Raw genomic sequence first — 12,792 nt, forward strand, 5'->3', positions numbered from 1 at the left:
AATGGCTATGTTGAGCTGAAACTCTTAAATCAGGAATATCAAATTCCTGTTCATCATCTACACTTTTTTGGTTCTGCAACAACTCTTGACACTCAAGTCTTTCCAATTCTTGCTCAGGGCATAATTCACACCAGCCATCTTCAACTACACCAGCATTATCTATCCCTTGCTGAGCATTAACCAATTTATCACCATCAATTTCAAATTTACTTCTGTTTAATGTTACCACGGACTTTACCAACTGCAGACCTGAATTACCAAGTCTTATCGTGCCCTTATGAAAAAAGTCTTGATACGTTTCAAAACCTTGAGGTTTCAGCTGGCTATCGCTGTAGTATGGCAAAAACAACTGCAGATTGCTTTGATAAAACAGTTCAGGCTGTTTTGTTTCAGAGAACTTAACGTAACGTACAACAGCAGGTTGTGTGCGGGTTCTTTTCACAACATATCCAGTGTTGTTGTTCAACTTTATTCGCTTAGCAGCACTTTCATTTTTTGACAACACACGAAATTCGGAAGCAAATACTGCTAAACACATTGAAGGAAAATCATCACTCTTAGGTCTGTTCTTATATCTATCCACAATGCTTGTCATCCACATATCATCTGTACTAACAGAATGCTTTGATGCTTTTTCTTTTAGTACTTTTAACGGTAAACTCATTTTAACAGTATTTTCACCAACAGGAAGAAACACAACTTTCCGAGAGCACTCTTTCAAATGTGCATTTGTCAGTCTATAAACACTTTCTTGAGCAGATACATCTCTGTTGTGCAAATATGTACTGCCTAATGTTTTTAGACTCTCTTTGGCAGAAGCATTTCCATCCCTGCTTGCTTCCTTTTGTGCACACTGCAATAATAAACCCATTTCCTTCTCTGATTTAGAGATGTAAGAAATGATGTACACAACACATGCATATGCGTCGACAACAAACTGTATATCCATATTAGCATTCCAGCATTTTAACAGTGGCTTGCTATATTGATTAATCCAAACTTCATTGATCTGACGTTTCAGCACAACATGGGTTTTCCGAGCACAACAGTTATATGCAGTTTCAAATGTGCTTTGGTTTAACCCAACAGATCCAAACAAATCTTCAACATTGTCATAAGTTGGCCCATCAGCTGAGAGAGCAGCTTTAATGTGTGCAATCAATGCAGAAGCCTCTTTTTTCTTCAATTGCTGTGTCTGTGCATTTTCTTTACAGTTGCAAGACTCTTTCTCTGATAACACACATTGACAAGACTGTGTCTCTTCAGCACTTGTGCTACGTGATATGAACGTACGTGCAGAAGGTGGTCTAGGAAAATTAAAACGACACACAGTTCCTTTTTTTTTACATGTTTTCGCATGTGTTTCAGAGTGTTTTTGCACAGATGTAACAATTTCCAGTAAGTCAATATTTGATGGTAACTCACAAGTCACATAACGATCAATAAATGCAATCACTTCAGCATCTGTATTTCTGTCAATTACAGGTGCATCCTCTATCCAAAACAGGCAATGAAGATGTGGTGAGCCTCGTTGCTGAAACTCCACCCTATAAAAAAAATCCTTAATTTTTCCTATAGGACATGCAGGCGACATAAGAACCTCTTTCAGAAAACAATGCCAACGAAAATCAAACATCCGAGCAGCAGTGACAGGATTACGACGCAAAAGCTCACATCTGTCTGCCCATTCCAACTGCTCCACAGTTTCAGTTCTACCTTCGTGCTTCAGAATGCAGGAAAGTAAATTCTTCCACCGCATATCAGCTGAAGAAAATGAACAGAACCATGTGGGGATTCCAAGCTGCCTCACACAAGCCATGAGGTCTTTCTGGGCCGCCTGCCAAAATGCTGGCGTACCTCTGATTGGTTTTAAAAATCTGTACCCATCATCAAATTCCAACATCCTTTTAATAGAATCATCACTATTCAACAACTCTCCAGTAACTACTCGTTTATTTTTAAAATCATACTTACCTTTTCTTACTGCAATCGAAACATTTGAAACGACCTTTTCTAATTCTGTCATATATTGGGCAAAAAAAATATATTCCACATTTTGTGCAAAACGACAATCAGCATTAAGAATCCTGTTGTTAAAATATCGTGATAGAGTTAAAGGATGTTGTCTTCCATCATGAAATGTTGGTCCACCCTTAGGAAACAACACAGGAAAACATTTAGCCTCATTTGTAATATCGGACAACAACTTCACCGGACTATTGCCTTCAGCGGGAGCTACATTCAAAATGTGATCAAAATATTGATCCAAAGCCTCTTGACCAATGTCTACTGGCATTAGACAAGTGTCCTGGAACATGCAATGCTGCTGTCTATCATGCAGAAGTTCATCTCCTAAAACATTTGAATCGTCAACATTTGCAGTGCATTCAACATCTTTTTCTACCACATCAGATGTTTCTTTACAAAAACCATTAATCCAATCATTATTAAATTTCACGTTGTTATAATAAGAATTATGGCTTTGTAAAAACTGTAAAGCCTGCTTAACACGTTCCGAATCAACATACTGATATTCATAATGTCCTTTATAAGTAAGCTTCCGTTTTAATTTCACAGGCACAAGAGAACCCTCAATAGACATGCGTGGTAACAAATAAGTTGTTTGTTCAGTATTTGCAGGAACACAAGTAATAGGTCCATGCACGCCATTCTGCCCACCTTTGGGCAATGCCAACAGTTTCATAAATGGAATATGTAATGCTATTAAATGTTGTTCTAATTGATTTAAACATGCCAATTCTGCTGGTATAGGTTCAAGTTCTAAGTTATTTTTAACACTCTCAGCTGGTACTTTACCTTTTTTGATTTTAGCATGGCACGTGTAACAAATCCACAATTTACTTCTTGATGTTTTCATCCATTCACAATTTTTTGAGCAGTTTCCTTTACAGATATGCAAATAATCAGACGTGATACATTGATCAGCGATAAGTCCAAGTCCTGCATTACTGTACGACTCTTTTTTACAATGTAAGACTTGATGTTCAAATAACAACCTATGACATACACAACAAACAAACCCAGGTCCATCTTTAACTTTATCCAAAAATTGTTTCATAACAACATCAAACTCTTCCAACTGTTTTTTATTCAATTGTCGCTTATATTTGATCCCATCCACCACACTTTTCCTAAAGTGAGGATCTTGATGATATTTTCTAGAACTCAGTGCTTTAACATTTTCTCTATGAGTATCATTACTCTGATATTTTCTAGAACTCAATGCTTTAACATTTTCTCTATGAGTATCATTACTCTGATATTTTCTAGAACTCAATGCTTTAACATTTTCTCTATGAGTATCATTACTCTGATATTTTCTTTTACTCCTTTCCTTAACATTATGTTTGTGTAACAAATCACATTTATACTTGTTTTTACTCAAATTTTTAACACGATCTCTGTGTAATACATCAGTTCTATATTTTGCAGAACTACGTTGTTTAACACACATTCTATAGATAGCATTTTCCTTATAATTTATTTTACTCAATTCCAATGCTCTGGATCTATGCAAAGAATCAGATGCATATTTCCTTTTACTTATATCTTTTTTCTTCTGTTTATGCAGTTCAATTATTTGATACTGCACTTTCTGGTAAAACGATTTCCTTTTTTTTAGATACTTTGAAAAAGAAGATTCAGCAACTGAATCACAAGTAACATATGGTTGAAAAGAACGGCGTCTAAGCAGTGGTTTCTCAGAACAAATACTATTGCTTTTACACCAATTGGCACATCCAGCTTTACCACTACAATGAACACAAACAACAACCTCAAAATATTTATCACATTCCCGCAAATAAATTGCTTGATTTCCAAGTATTTTGTTCACAGGATTATACTTTCTCCATATGCTACCATTGTGTACAAAAATTTCTACTCCCAAAAAATTTGAAGTAGCTTGAATATCAATCTCAGATACAAAACTGCCAACATATTTCATACGTGACTTCAGAATGTACTCAGACACTGTGGCATATCCTTGACAAAGCAACTTCATATGAATGTCACTATTTTTTAGCATAAACTTAACAACAGCCAGTCGAACTCTTCTATGACACTTTTCAGAACCACTAATGACTCGAGAAATAGCTCGGAAAAAACTATTGCCATCATTTAATAGGACCTCTGTCTTACAAATAGAACCAAGCGTAACATTATTAGTTGGAATGTCTTCATTCTGCTTCACAAAATCCAAATCCAGATGTTTTGACAACAAAACTGCAGACTCGAATGACAATGGATGAAAACTGAAAACACTTTCAACTAAATTATTACTTTGCACAATTTCACTGTTTTGGTGATCATTGTTAACCAATGCACTACACAAAACATCGTTACAATCACCAACTTCAGACCTGCTATGCTTAACACTCTTGCAATCTCCTTCTGAAAGCATTTCTGAGTTCCTTTTACATTGCCTCATATGACCCAAAATATTATTTTCCATAGATTTACAAAACCCAAAACAACGCTGCTGCTGAAAAATTTGAACGCAAGTTACAACTTCATAATGACACTCATTTATATTTTGCAGATATATGCCTTGTTTAGAGATAGCTTTACGTTGACAGGCATATTTCAACCAACGTTCATTGTGATACGTATACACACTCACACCCAAGTAGTCAGCTGTAGCTTGAATTTCAACCTCTGTAGCCCAACTACCAGAAAATCTCATTTTAGAAACATTGAGATATTCATCCACAGACATATTTTCAGATCTCAAAAGAGAACTATAATTTCCAACATTTTTTTGTAAATGTGTAACAACTGAACGTCTTAACTTTATGTGATTTTTCTCAGTACCACTAATAACTTTGGACACAGCCCTAAAAAAGCAATTGCCATCAGCTACTATATGATCAGTTTGACATGGAATTCCCAACATGCCAACCTCTAGAGGGTTAGCACATGCAGTGTTTTCACAATGCACATTCAGTTGTTTACACAATGCTTGTGTAACATCAAAATCAACAGGATAAAACTCAAGTTTCTTTGATGAAACTTCACCAATAAACTCAACATCCAAACTAGCTTCATTAGCATCATACCATTTTGTCTTCTTTGATTCACATTGCCCAGTTAAAAGCTTACGCTTTCTGTTACTTTCAGGCAACGGTAAGGAACTAGTTTGAACATCTAAACTGCACCCAAAACCAAACTGTGACTCAGTATTTAATCCAGTTTTACAATCCTTCTCAAGCACACTTTGTTTATTTTTCTCACTATGATCATTGTCAGTCGCAGCAACGGATGCAATTTCAAAAGCCATTTCTTTCCCTGCAAGTGAAATACTCAAGCAACAAATATAATTGTATAAATCATTAAGACTAGGAAGGTACATGATAATACTTCTTCCATTTACATCTGCCATTCCAGTACCACTGCGTGCATGTGAATCCACCACAGCATAATGGCCGTTTTCTGAAATAACAGCACAAGTACTACTGCCTATGGTCAAAAAACATGTTTTATACTTGACAAGCATGTGCTCCAGTCCCTTTTTAAGAGTTATCACTTCACCACTGTCAACAAATTTACCATTACTCACATTAACAATCCCAGAAACATATTCACCATATTCAAACTTAAATAATTTACCATCAATTTCAGAATCCATGGGCAAATCAGGTACTGACAAAAACTTCAAATTTCCAGGGATGATTTTGTTTTCACACACCGAGGAGTACAGCTGATCACCAAGAAACACAACATGGTCCAAGTCTGTTGCCTCCCACTCAAAAACACTACGATCCGTGTGTTTAGCCAAACTCACCAGGGCTATTGCCATGCACTGCACACCTCTGTTTTGAAGCTGCCGATCTCCTTGATGAAAAGATCCCCTTACACAACGTTCTGTGTCAAATCTGTTACAATTGTTTTCATTTAAAATCACTGAAGATGATTTTTTTTTTAAATTATTGCCCTTTTTTCCAATTTTCAATGAATTTTTGCATTCCATTAACACTTTACATTGTTCGCCAACCACAATTTTGTCATTTAACTCCTGAACATGTTCTTTTATAAAACCAGTCTGTCTTTTGCCCAAAACTGACTGATTCACACGTGCATCCTCTGCTCCCAAACCAAATGTATTATTACACCCATCCCAAGAAGCTTCTTTCACAAACATTGAACTAATGCCAAACCATTCTGCATTCAAAGACTTTTTCAAGTTCCAAATGTGCAACATCAAGTCATTAAAGCAACTGTTGAAAACAGCCACAGATGTTCCAATATTAGAAAACATTCCAGATGAATCTCGTGCACCACAATCAACCACAACAAAATACTCTTTGTGATGAATGACAGCACAAACGAAACCCTGCAAATCCAACAAACACAGATCTTCCTCCATCAGTCGCTCCTGCATCATTTCATACAACAGTGAAAAATCTTCACTCTTTGAATCACTAGAATACACAGGCTCATTGATAGCAACATCCCAAATTCTTCCAAACACACTGAGCTTTTCAGAAACCTTGAATAACTTTTTGGAATTGTTTATACATCCATCACTTCCATTAAATGAACAAACCAACTGCACACCTTCATTTCTAATATTATCAACATCAGCGTCCCTCCATGTACACACTGGAGCAACAACATGGTTGATTGCAGCCACAACACAACATGTAAGTGATGTTGTACTATCACTTGAATTTGTTAATCTTACTTTCATTCCAGAAATCAAAGGCTTCTGTATTTGCTCCTGACACACACAACCAGAAGTTTTACCTTCTTCCTGAACCTTGCACACTTTGGTGCGACGCATATTAAATCCCTTCTTTCGTGGCATCTAAAAAAAAGATATAAAAATGAAACCACCATTAAAATAAGATTCTCATTTCTATTATGTATACATAAAGCAATACATTTATACCACACAGACCCATAATCAAAAACATAAAACAATATATTCAGACTATTGGAAAATAGTTCTACACAAATAAATGTAACATGTGTCCTATAATAGATTATTAAACACTGCAAATTTAACTTACCTTTACCAAACTCTTTAATGGCTTACAAAAAAAAGGTGCTCTGGAAAAACCAGCAAACAGCTCCTCTCTCTTTGTTGTCGAGACAAAGGCTCAGTCACTGGTGTGGAAGATCCCTCAGAGGAAAACTCTGGAGTTACAAATAAAATGTAAAAGAAATAACAAAAATTAACATTTATTAAAAAAAAATAAGTACATTAACTTTAATAGACATAAAATGCTAAATGCTCTTTGGGAGGCTAATCCATAGAGGAGGTCCATTACAACTGAATGAGGCCTTGCCGTGTGTGGGATAACCAAAAGGCCTGTATCAGAGGACCTCAGGGTCCACAGGGGCTCATACTTTAAAATCATATCAGATAAATATGAAGGCCCAAGACCATAAAAATATTTATAAACTACTAAGAACTTTAAAATCAATCAGCAGGCCAAGCAGCCATTTTAAGATCTGTGTGTGTTCCTGCAAATATATTCATAGTGGCTGCCATACACTAATAATTGACTATTTGAAAACATTTATACACAAATAAATTTAACATGTGTCCTATATGAGATTATTAAACACTGAAAATTGAACCTAAAACCTAAAAAGTACAAAATAGGTTGGAACTGATCTTCAGTGGAAATACTCACGGGTCAGCAGGCATTTAAAAGGTATTATATGTGAACTGACATGTATTTAATCAATTAGAAAGGAGTTTCGCTTGTTAATGTGGTTTAAAAACCGTAAAAACAATGTTCGAATAATTCAACGAGAACTACAAAGATGGTGGATAGAACCGCGGTCAAGTGAGCCGACATCTGTGGAAGTGCGGTCACGCCAGCCGTCACTGACTCTTTGCATGCGCGTTTACATCATAGTTTACGGTACACACGTCCAGCGAGCTGGAAAGACGGCATAAGCGCTGATATCACCTATATCAGTTACCCATTATAGAAATGACATGTACTGTACTCTGAAATAAATGAGAGTTATTGCATGCCCTGTATGGTTATTTAATGTAAAAATGTTTTCATTTGGATTGCATGTCTGTTCATTCCATAATAAACCACCAGAAATAACGTGTTTTGTCTGAAATATAATCAATCAGACACATTCTAAAAGTGAGATTTAACACTGACAAGAGTGTTTTGTGGGTTGTTGAGCATGACATGGAATGGAATCAAGCAGAAATGAAGAAACTCCAAGTAAAATCACATCTGGTCCTGTCAACTCTTTCTAAAGTTGCTACATTTAAGGTGACGCTAAACTTTCACTGGATTATTATTGGTAATAATGTTCATGATCATTACAGCAAGTTTGAAGGAAAGTGACTGGAGAAAATGAAAGATATTGACATTATAGTCTAATACAGGCTCCGTCAAATGTAGTTAAAGTGTATGTGAACCATACAAAAGGGCTTTTTATCAAAAGGTGACGCAAAACTTCCACTGGATTATGGTTGGTAATGATGTTCACTAACATCACAGCAAGTTTGAAGAAAATTGACTGGAGAAAATTAGAGATTTTGACATTATAGTACACCTAAGCATCCTGCTTGTATAGTTAAAATAAAACTTGTGAACCATTCAAAAGGGCACTTTATCAAAAGGTGACGCAAAACTTTCACTGGATTATTGTTGGTAATGATGTTCATGATCATCACAGCAAGTTTGATGAAAATTGACTGGAGAGTATTAGAGATATTGACATTATAGTCTAATTCATCCTCCCTCATACATAGTCATAGTTGAACATTTGAACCATTCAAAATACCACTTCTTTCAAAGGTGACACAAAACTTTCAGTGGATTATGGTTAATAATGATGTTCATGATCATCCCAGCAATTTTGAAGAAAAATGACTGGAGAATATCAGAGAAATTAAAGTTATAGTTCTCCTAAGCATCCAGCCTTTGTGGTTAAAGTAAAACATGTGAACCATCCAAAATACCACTTTTTTCAAAGGTGACGCAAAACTTTCACTGGATTATTGTTGGTAATGATGTTCATGATCATCACAGCAAGTTTGATGAAAATTGACTGTAGAAAAGTAAAGATATTGACATATTAGACCAATTCAGGCTTCCTCTTACATAGTCATAATAGAACATGTGAACCATTCCATGTCATGCTCAACAACCCACAAAACACTCTTGTCAGTGTTAAATCTCACTTTTAGAATGTGTCTGATTGATTATATTTCAGACAAAACACGTTATTTCTGGTGGTTTATTATGGAATGAACAGACATGCAATCCAAATGAAAACATTTTTACATTAAATAACCATACAGGGCATGCAATAACTCTCATTTATTTCAGAGTACAGTACATGTCATTTCTATAATGGGTAACTGATATGGGTGATATCAGCGCTTATGCCGTCTTTCCAGCTCGCTGGACGTGTGTACCGTAAACTATGATGTAAACGCGCATGCAAAGAGTCAGTGACGGCTGGCGTGACCGCACTTCCACAGATGTCGGCTCACTTGACCGCGGTTGGATAGACTACAAAAAAACGATCTCTGAAACGGATAGAAACTTGTTGTTTGTCGATCAGAATCGATTCTACATGTCATTTTGTACGTTTGTGTCCGTTTAAAAAGAAAATTCGTCGGTTGGTTTGCTTTAAAAAGTCTTTAAAACTTACGTTCGCATCATAATGGAAGCGATCACTCCCGGTTCAACGAAGTAAAAGGTCAAATTATTTACGTTCGTCTTATCGATTTTAAACAACTTTTACGGTTTTTTATTCAATAAAATTGATTATCAGAAGGTGAGTAGTCATTGTGGCCATGTAAAAAAGGTTCGATGGTCGATTTAAAGTAACGGTTCGTTTACAAGTCGCGGGGAAATTCAAAATGGTGGTGACAAACCTACAGTCAAACTGAAGGCGTCCTGGTGCGGCGCGTCTAACCGGGTCGAGTTCTTCTCACTGGGGGTCCGGTAGTCTTCCTTGCTGGTCAGGGGCGTCGAAGATCGAAGTGTAGAGGAAATGAGGAAGTTCTAAAAAGAACTGATTTGCTCAAATTCGGCAGGCTTCAGCAAAATACTCTGTGGGGTGTGATTCTCCAGTCGTCCAGCAGGGGTCGAGCAGAGGGACGGCTGAGATGAATACACCCTGAGATCAATGTCTTGACCAGCTGCTTCACTCATGGTTTCCCAGCATGCCTTTTATCGTTCGTATTTGATGAAGTAGGTTGATTACATGTTATTGTTTTCATGAAATAATAGATGTTCTACTTCGTTTAGTTCCGTATGTATGTGTAGAACATTTTATAGTAATTATTGTATTGATCATTAGTCCGTTAGGGAACATTCTGGCTGTTGGGTTTCTGCCCCATTGGCATGAGTTCTCCCATGGACCAATCAGACAGCTCCGTTTTTAGTTTGATTCCAAAGGGTTAAAATCTAATAAAATTACATTCCAATCCCAAAGTGGTGGTGTGTTGTCTTCTTTGTGTTATGTCTGTGTTAAAAAAATGTTTTGTGGGTGATTCTGTTAGATAATTCTCACAAGAAACTTTTCCCAATCAGGGGTTGTGACGTCATTGCTTCAGGCAAGCAGGGATGAAAGCCTGAGCTAGCGACGGGTTGAAGATTTTTGTGAAGACCTGGGAGAGTTGATCGGCGCAGGCCCGCAGAACCTTTCCGGGAACTCCATCAGGTCCAACTGCTTTCCTGGGGTTTACCCTGCTGAACATCCGTGCCATCCGTGCCACGTCCATAAAGGCATTGTTTTTATATTTAGAGCTCTAAGCAACCAAACAGTTGTCTATATAAAAGAGCTTTTACAATTGTGCACTTTTAGCAGGCTGAAAAAATTATCTTTTTAAAATTGCCATTTCAAATGTGGGTTTTAAATTTTGTGTTCCATTTTTCTGTGCTTGTATTGGAAGGATTTGTTATTATTTTGTTTAAAAGTGCTACATATTGTATATACACATAATTTATTTAGAGAAATTTGCTATACGTTGTGTTTTTTGGTTTTGTAGTTTAATTTCATTGGATTTATATTAAGGAAAAGAAGTTGCAGCATTGATTAAAAAAGGATAAAAGAGACATTTACTGTCTAAGTCTTATGTTACATCTGTAGAACTGTACTGAGAGTTGGGTTTTGTTTTGGAGCACATTCATATGTTTTGTTTGTAAAAAAAAAAGATAAAATATTAGGTTAATTGCATTTTACATGACTAGAAAAGCAATGATTATTCATAAAAATCTATGAAAGACATACAAAACAAATGAAAAAGCAGTCTGCCCTCCCTCTTGTGTCTAAACTCTTGTCACCTCACTTCTGGGTTAGTTAGCATATGAACTGGCAGCTGGTGTGTGTGTGTGTGGGGGGGGGGGGGGGGGGGGGGGTGAAATTTGACTCCAGCAACAGGGATGATTGAGGAGCAGGCTGCAGCATGAGGAAAAGACTTAAGCATGTAAGAGGAAATGACATCCTACAGTTGACCAGTTCATTTTATATCTGTAAAGAATATTCAAGAAGCATTTAGACATGTTCAGCTATATGCGTGTGAAACTTGGTGTGGATATTTGAAGCATAAGTAATTTTAAAACACACTTGTTTGGAGTCCAGACGGAAAAAGCACAGGTTTTGGGATGAATCAGGATTTTTTTAAAATCATCTGTTTCACCTGGACTTCTGAAAAAAATATGGAAGGCAGCAAACACAGATCCCTACATTTGAAAAAATAAATGGTGTTGATATATGATGATTAAGTTATGAAAAAAAATAGGTGTTTGTAGTTTTGCCTAAAAAGACGTTTTCGGACCTTTTTGGATGTAATGCTCTCTAAGATGTCACCTGTAACTTCAATCATTCTGAATTTTTTTAGGAAGCAGTAGCACATAAATGCCTATGAAAGTTGAATTCTTGGTGCTGATAACCTAAACAGAATTTATGCTAAAAATCTTTGTTCAGTCCAAAATTTCATTAAAAAAATCAAGTGATGAAGTTTCTCGTAGACCCTATAGTGTTACATATCAAAGCTGGAGGTTATTAAAGGCATCTAATTCTGAAATCTCAGCTTCCTGAGACAAACGGCTGATTTATAATAAATTTCTATTATTTGGGTGCACATAATCGACCACTTCCTGTTACGCAGGCACCGTCAGGTGTACACCCATGAAACTTTACATGATGAGAGAGGACCCTTCTGAGTATCTCCAGTTTTAATTTCATGCACATCGGACAAAGCAAAGAGAAAATACAGGGCAGAATGTGCCCAATGCAATAACTAGGTGGCGCTATAGAGCTCGTCCAAGATTGTCATATCCATGGGTTCAGAATAGAAGCTTCATCATATCCATTGAATTTCAGTGAGATTGGACAAGGAATGTGCACGTGAGAGCAACTTTTGTGTGCATAGCGAGATGCCCAACTTTGCCGCTCTGTCACGACCACACCCCCGCATTGAAAGTTATGGTTTTTTGTCAGAGTAAACTTCAATGGCTTTTCAACAGGTGGACGTCATTTTCAGGTGTGTCGGCTCATCCTACTCGGAGCAGTGATGCTCCAAGTCAAACATGTCATTTCCTCTTGCCAGCAGGTGGCGCTACACTTTTTCCAGATTCTTTCACTGCAGATGTGTTCAGAGTCAGACTACAATCATGCATATCAATTTTTGATCAGATTGGATTATGCATGGCTGAGTTATGGCCATTTTTCTTTTCATGGCGTGTTTTCGAAACAACGTCGAATTTCTACGCGCCGCCACGGTCACAAACTTCTGTAAAAACTTAAAAGCTTTGCAATTTAACATCGGACATG

General features: G+C 36.7%; 1 long non-coding RNA gene across 1 annotated transcript; it reads right to left on the bottom strand.

Moving 5' to 3' along the window:
* Positions 1-3,351: 3,351 nt before the first annotated feature.
* LOC144993997 (uncharacterized) lies at positions 3,352-10,144 on the bottom strand. Its single transcript, XR_013657337.1, has 3 exons — positions 9,891-10,144; positions 7,032-7,158; positions 3,352-6,826 (listed from the first exon to the last, which is right to left on the bottom strand). It is a non-coding gene; the product is annotated as an uncharacterized LOC144993997 (long non-coding RNA).
* Positions 10,145-12,792: the final 2,648 nt, after the last annotated feature.

This window comes from Oryzias latipes, chromosome 1 (genome assembly GCF_053564925.1).
Source record: "Oryzias latipes strain Hd-rR chromosome 1, Olatipes_Hd-rR_3.1".
NCBI classification, from domain to species: domain Eukaryota; kingdom Metazoa; phylum Chordata; class Actinopteri; order Beloniformes; family Adrianichthyidae; genus Oryzias; species Oryzias latipes.